Source organism: Cheilinus undulatus, linkage group 7 (assembly GCF_018320785.1).
Source record: "Cheilinus undulatus linkage group 7, ASM1832078v1, whole genome shotgun sequence".
NCBI classification, from domain to species: domain Eukaryota; kingdom Metazoa; phylum Chordata; class Actinopteri; order Labriformes; family Labridae; genus Cheilinus; species Cheilinus undulatus.
In genome coordinates this window covers 4,004,029-4,011,434 of record NC_054871.1, presented here as the reverse complement: position 1 = coordinate 4,011,434, position 7,406 = coordinate 4,004,029, and the positions used below count along the sequence as shown (strand labels likewise).

Sequence of the window (7,406 nt, the reverse complement as noted above, 5' to 3'; positions counted from 1 at the left end):
GTACTTGCATTATTTTGTAGTGCTGGACCAAATTATTTGGACATTTTTAAGAGAGGGCCCCCAGAACTGTATTTTACTCTATTTGATACAAATTTCAGTCTGTTGACACTAATTATTAAGAAAAATTAAATAAAAACACACTTTTTATTATAGGCATATGGAAGCCCATTTCTGCCACTTAAAAAAGAAAAATGTGGAAGTAAGAAAATTTAAAAAAAATCCTTAGACATAATTATAAGATTAAAATGTAAAATTATGAGATAAAAATCATTATTAAAAGATTCAGAGTCAAAATTATGAGATAAATAGTTATTTAGTCCATTATAACTTTTTATGTCATTATTATTACTTGTTTCCTCTAATTATGACTTTTTAATCTCATAAGCGTGACTTTTGAACTCATAATTCTGACTTTTTATCTCAAAATTCTGTTTTTTTTTTAACCTCATAATAATGACCTTTTTTATCTTATAATTCTGACCTTTTATCTCATAATTATGACTTAGAATTTTTTTTTTACAATTGCTGTACTTTCACATTTATTTTTCTTTTTTTATTTGACCCAAGTGGGTTTCCATACAGGCATCTCAAGGACTCCTCCCTACTTTGAGCCAAGGTTATCAATACCCTTTTCCCCCCCTGTGCTACGCCCATGCCTCCAGGAAGTGCTGCTCCTGGTTTTAATTGACAGAAAAAGCAAAGAGAGTGAGCAGGAACAGAAACAGACTCAGTCTGGTGGTCGGAGCTGAATTATGCGGGCCGGCCCTCCAACACTTAGATGCACCGGTACCTAAATCAAAAGAACCCAAAAAAATTCTCAGTTGCCCACGCAGAATTATTTTTACACAGGTTTGCAGATGCACAGCCGTGGCGTGAGGAGGTCTTGCCACCAACAGTCACTGTGAATGAAACAAAGAAAAATCAATTTTAGGAGGCTGCAGTTTATCGTAGAGCCAGGGTGTGAAATGTTGAGTAAACCGTGGGGGGGGCATTTTCTAAAAACGGCTACTGGCCTTTAACCTATAGGCAGGCTTACACTGTGAGCCTTCAAGCCTTTTCTCATCTGATGATATCTGACTCTGAGATGCGTAGTTTGTAAGGACACAACGGCCAACCTCGGCTTAATAAGCTACTCATGATGTGGATGAATTTCTGACTTAAACACAAGCAGAGCAGTCAGCCTTTCAGCCTGCCTGGGGCTTTGACTCAATCTAAGTGCTGCTTTGGCTAGTCTCAGTTTGTCTAGATCCCATGCACTGCAGCTCTTCATCTTAGAACGGCTTAAACAACCGTTTAAAAGTCTTTTTTAACTTTTGACTTTCTTTTCTAAGTCCACAGTGAGTCAAAGGTCCAGGCTGCGATGTTAAATGAGGTCAGAAAAGTTGCTGTAAACTAGCTGCAAAAACTCTACGGCTACCTAAGCTAAGCTAACTCAATGCTTAACACAATACTTCCGCCAAGCCCTTCACAGTAAAAGTATGCGGCTGTTATTTTTCTGAAACACTTTTATTTTGAACGCCTTCACCAGGAAACGCGCTTGGGTCATTCGCAGCTTAACACACCTCATCAGGATTGAGAGGAAATGTGAAACTTGGAGTTAGACAGAAGTAAACCTAGAGAGACAACATTTTTTTCTGTGTTCCTATGTTTAGACATTAATTGAGTATGCCAGCAAAGGCTTGTTTTAAGGGGAAAAGGGGGTTTATAATAGGGCTGAACGATTAGGGAACATAATCTAATTGCGATTTTTTTTTTCCCCATTATTGCAATTGCAATTTAATATGCGATTACTTTCTCATCTCATGTATTTTCCAACCAAAACAAGCAATAATTAATTCTATACTATAAACAACACAATGTTAGATTAAACTAGGGCTTAACAATTTTGAAAAATATCAAATTGTGATGATTTTGACTCATTTTGCCAATTGTATATCAACTGTTGTATTAAAGGGAGTGATAATTTTAATATGGTTCTCATATTTGACAAAAAATAATAGAAAAATGTAGAAAAATAGGGTTTTTCAGTACACTGTTCTAAAAATATGCCAGTAGAATAATTGCATGATATGTAATGCATTATGTCTCTGCTTCAAAAAAAGTTTTAAACTGTTTTTTGTCACAAATTTCAGGTCAAAGAAATATTGCACCTTTCGCAGTTTTAAAATTGCAGCAGGCCATATTGCAATTTAATCTAATTTGTGATTAATTGCCCAGCCCTAGTTTATAACACTTGAATATGGATTGAAAAGCATTATCTCTTTTTAATTTTGTTATACCTTGGTATAATACTGTTACCATCAAAGGTAAGAAAAACACTGTGATATGATTTTTAGGCTATTTTGCCCAGGCCTACCTGAAGCATGCCATGCTGCCACCATTGTGTTGATAGATGCAAACCTAGCAGCACATTTCTTCATTTCCATGACTAATTTACAGTAGAAGTCTGCAGCCCAGCCACTAGGACCTTCTGTGTGCACTCTCACCTGATCCACTGAAGCAGTGGTCCTCTGTGTCCACACACTCTGTTGTGTTGCAGACATTTTGGCCAGTGCAGGTCACACACTTCAGACCGTTTAGTTTAAGAGCAGGATCTGAAACACAAGAAAAAGGAGTGGGACATGGAGTTAAACAAAAGTCTGGAAAGAAAGGGGTTAACATAGAGGATAGCTAATATAAGGACTTCAAAATCTTTTCATCTTAAATTTAACTGACAACAGCACAAAGACTAGATAAACTCATAAAGTCTATTTTATCTTTTTAAATACATATAGAAACAGAATTTGATGTCAACATCATATCCCACAAATGGGAAAGGATTAAGAAAAGGCCAAGAAAGTTGTGAAATACTCATAAAACACTGGAACATTCCACAGGTACATAGGTTGATTGGTAACAGGTGATAGTACCATGACTGGGATTTAGGAGCACTCACAATCTATGACGGAGTGAGGTTCTCCACTTTGTGATATTCCAACATGAACAATTCTTTAATGTGCAACTGCAAGGAAGTAAGAGATATCACCATCTACAGTCAAAAGATTCACAAAATCTGGAGAAATCTCTGCACCTAATGAGGAAGGTAAACAACCAACTGAATGCCTGTGACCTCTGACCCCTTAGGCAGCCCTGTATTAAAAACTGTCATCATTCTGTGATGGATATAACAACGTGGGCTCAGGAACACTTCAGAAACCCACTGCCAGTTAACACAGTACATCACTGCATCTACAAATGTAAGCTAAGACTCTACCATACAAAGCCAAAGCAATCCAGAAGCCCCGCCCACTTCTCTGGGCCTGAGCTCCTCTGAGATGGACTGGCCTAAAGTGGAAATGTGTGCTGTGGTCTGACGAGTCCACGTTTTAAGTTGTTTTTGGAAAGAACGGCTATAAAGAGGATTGTTATTAATGCAAAGTTCAAAAGCGTCTGTGATGGTATGGTGGTGTATTAGTGCCCATGGCATGGGTCACCTGCACATCTTTGAATGCAGCATTAATACTGAAAGGTGCATACAAGATTGGAGCAACATATGCTTCCATCCAGACAACGTCTTTTTCAGGAACGTCCATGCTTATTTCAGCAAGGAAATGCCAAGGCACAAAATCTATATTCTGATTTCATTAACATTTTACAAAGTGTCCCAACTTTTGTGGAATTAGAAATTATGCTGTTACATAAAGCAGCTTTAATATCATCAACTAAAACTATGATTAAAATGTTTGTCAACAGCCTTTTTTTCCATGACAAAAACAAGACTAAGAGTAACAAAAATAGATCTGTAATGACTAAAACTGACAAAAACTAAGTTTAGTTTTCGTCAAGATGACTGAAACTAGACTAAAATGTAATGCCGTTTTTGTTGGACATTCAAAATCCGTGATATTTCTCCATTGTGGGTAAATCTGTCATTTTGCAATCTGTCACTAAGCTGTAGAAAGCAGGGACCCCAGGTCTGGCAGAGTGCAGAGAACACACTACCATGATTTGGTACCAGATTTAGGCAAGAAAATAAATGCTTGGACTAAAAGTAAAGACTAAAATATGAGGACTTTTTATGGACTAAAACCAGACTCAAATGTTTTTGAGTTTTCTTCAACTAAAACTAAAAAGGGTAGAAATGACTAAAATGTAACAAACTAAAATACATTTCATTTAAAGACTAAAACTAAGACTAAAATTAAAAATAGCTGCCAAAATTAACGCTGACGTAAAGGCCCCTTATCAATCAACATTACTGAAGGTTAGATTTGAGTGTATTTAGGAAAAAGAGAATGTAGATTTTCATGTTTACTAAAGCCTTAGTAGCAGAAATACTCACGGGCTGGAGTGTCATTGTTGCAGTTGTCTGTGTTGCAGCAACGAACCGCTGTGGCTCTCCTCATCTCACCAAGACTGACTGAGAACATCTGAGCTCCCTTACTGCACATAGACATCGGCACACAGGCCATCATGGTCATCTTTACTGTAAGAACGCTGTCTGAAACCAAAACTTGGTTTTAAAAGGTAAAACATACATAGGACAATTAAAACCAAGATAGTATTTAGAAGTGACTCGGTGAATAGATCAAGGATGCATTTGTCTGATTTCTTTATAGGCTGACCAGTATTGGCAAGGGTTGCACACTGTTCCTCAGAAGACTTGCATGGCTGTGATGAAAATAGAGCTCCAAAGCCATGCAGACATTTGAGAGCTCCAACTGTAACTGATAAAGGAAGAAGAAATGTATGTGAGTGAAAAACACTTATCAAACTAAAGAGTCTACACTAAGGGGGAATGAGTAATAATATCAATCAATCAATGGACCAATCATTGTTTGTATAGCACCAATTCAACTAAAGTTATCTAAAGAAACTTTACAAGGAGGGAAGGTCTAAGCTGTACTCTCTGATGTGGCCTATTATAATAGACCAGTCTTAATCATTAATATTATAATAAAGAGTATAGGCTATTATAACAGACAAGTCTTAATCATTAATATTATAATAAAGAGTATAGGCTATTATAATAGACCAGTCTTAATCATTAATGTTATAATAAAGAGTATAGGCTATTATAATAGACCAGTCTTAATCATTAATATTAAACTAAAAACTATAGCCTATTGTAATGGACCAGTGTTAATTTATCATAGCAGTGAAGTCGTATCACTCTTGGATACGAGGAAACTGCCCTTGTCTCCTGATCCTCCTCTCTTTCTTCCAAGTGGGGAGGGCCAACCAAACCTGGGGGTGGGGCTAACTCCCCAAATGACATCATGAGGGGAAAATCTGATAACAGCTTGTTTCTGCACACATTTTCTGAAATGTGAATGGGGGGGGTGTCTTTGTGGGATTGTGGACAGGCCAGAGGCATGTTTTTTTTTTTTTACTAGAAGAGCCTGAAAAAGTGATTTTTGCATAATATGTGACTTTTAAGAAGACCACATGTAATATTGGTCATATTATTATTTGTAGTTTTAATTTTAATGAGGTTATGATCATTAGCACATCTTTTATTGCATCTTTATTTGTTGAAATAAATGGTCTGGGTCGAGGGACAGACAAGGTCTCTGTCTATTAGAATCATTACGATGAGAGAGGCGGGGACACTGGTCTAAGGAAAGCGCAGAGGAGTGTGTAAGACTGCAGCTCTACTTGCTGGTCAAGAATGGAAACAGTGCTGCAGTTAACATCACTTCTAGTGACCCTTTCATAAACGTTCTCTTTTTTAAATGAGTTTTTAAAATTTTGAAGCATTTTGTTAAAGGATTGAATGAAACGCTTCATTGACCCATACTGTACTTTCATTGAGCTTATGCAACAGGCAGATAAGACATGGTAGATACTGTATTTTTTCTTTTTCAAACCTGGGGGTAATAGTGTGGGAAGATCTGGGAAAGGTTTGGCATCATTATAAAATTGGATATCACCCAATTCTGACAGTCAGTTATTTCCTTTAGGGTTTTTATTGCTTGGCATTGCTGCACACTGTACACAACAAACACGTTTCAACACGCTGCCTTCATCAGAGAAAAGATATACGTTATAGTTAATTCTATATAATTATAACCCTAACAGGCATATCTGAGTGTTTACTTTGAGTTTTGTAATACTGTTTTTGCAGTTACACACCTAAAGAGGTCAGATTGTAGGCGTGTGCGCCATTTTTGCCTTCGTATGAAAGAAAAAGAACATGAAGTGTACCGTCTTAGGCAGTATGCACAATTCAGTCTTATTTATCACGATAATGAGACAAACTTTCATGCAGACAGACAGTCAGACAGACAGACAGACAGACAGACAGACAGACAGACAGACAGACAGACAGACAGATAGATAGATAGATAGATAGATAGATAGATAGATAGATAGATAGACAGATCGATAGACAGATAGATAGATAGATAGTCCCCAGGGAAATTCTAGGTATCCAGTAGCAGCTTAGTTATACTTAAATTGAAAACTTTAAAGTTATACTATAGCCAAAAGGTAAACAGAAAAATAAGAAACAGAAAATTTAAAAGCCTTTGCAGAAGAACACAAATTAATCTTTATAGAATTTAAAGCAAAGTGCAGCAGTAACTAATTCTCATCTTTAGAGCTCTGATTAAATTCATCTTTGCTGCTGCAAAAATAGCTCAACCTTAAAGAAAGAGGGTAACGTTACCAGAGCTGAGGATCATCCCAACAAGGGCAAGAGCCAGCTTCATCATGAACAGACTTCTTGGTTCAAAGGAGGAACGTCCCCTTTTATACTGAAGCTGAGACTCTCAGGAGGAACAGGACTCCCCTGTAGGTGTGTCTAAGAGTAAAGCTGCCATCTCAGATGACGTTTATAATCTCAGCCTGGTTAGGAAACAAGAAAATTATTATGAGGAGAGACGAGACTTTAACTTATTTTTAGTTCCTTTTAGCAAGAATTAGATTATTGTTACATTCAGATTTTAACATGAAAAATAAAAAGAGGCTGACTAATGGCCGGCTCAGACAACACGCTTTTTTTGGTCATTCACGACAGCAGCATGTCAGACTTTGCGACCAATATCTTGTTCTGTCTGGGCCGACAGCCTGGTCACACTACAAGAGTGATCCCAACCGCTCACCATATGCTGACGTCTCCACGACTGAGTGCAAGTTCACAGGTTATCGGGGGGCGGGTCTAAGAGTGTCAATCACTCTACAACAGAAGCACTCTTACAGACATCAATACAGACATCAATAATTATTAAACAGCAGGGATGCGAACCCCGGTTTCCTGAGTGATAGACATCCAAATTAGCACTGAGCTAAGACGACACCTGAAGTGGCTGGAAAAATCGATAAAGCACATATGTGTACGAAACAATACAACCTCTACTACTGCACTGACAAATAAACCTGTTTAATCAACAGTTAGATTTAATAAAGCATCAATGATTCAGTCA

The 7,406-nt window shown here is 37.3% G+C and overlaps 1 long non-coding RNA gene across 1 annotated transcript; it reads right to left on the bottom strand.

The window, feature by feature from the left end:
• Window positions 1–796: 796 nt before the first annotated feature.
• On the bottom strand, window positions 797–4,353 carry LOC121512385. Its single transcript, XR_005992107.1, has 3 exons — window positions 4,322–4,353; window positions 2,487–2,594; window positions 797–899 (listed from the first exon to the last, which is right to left on the bottom strand). It is a non-coding gene; the product is annotated as an uncharacterized LOC121512385 (long non-coding RNA).
• Between the last annotated feature and the right edge of the window lie 3,053 nt (window positions 4,354–7,406).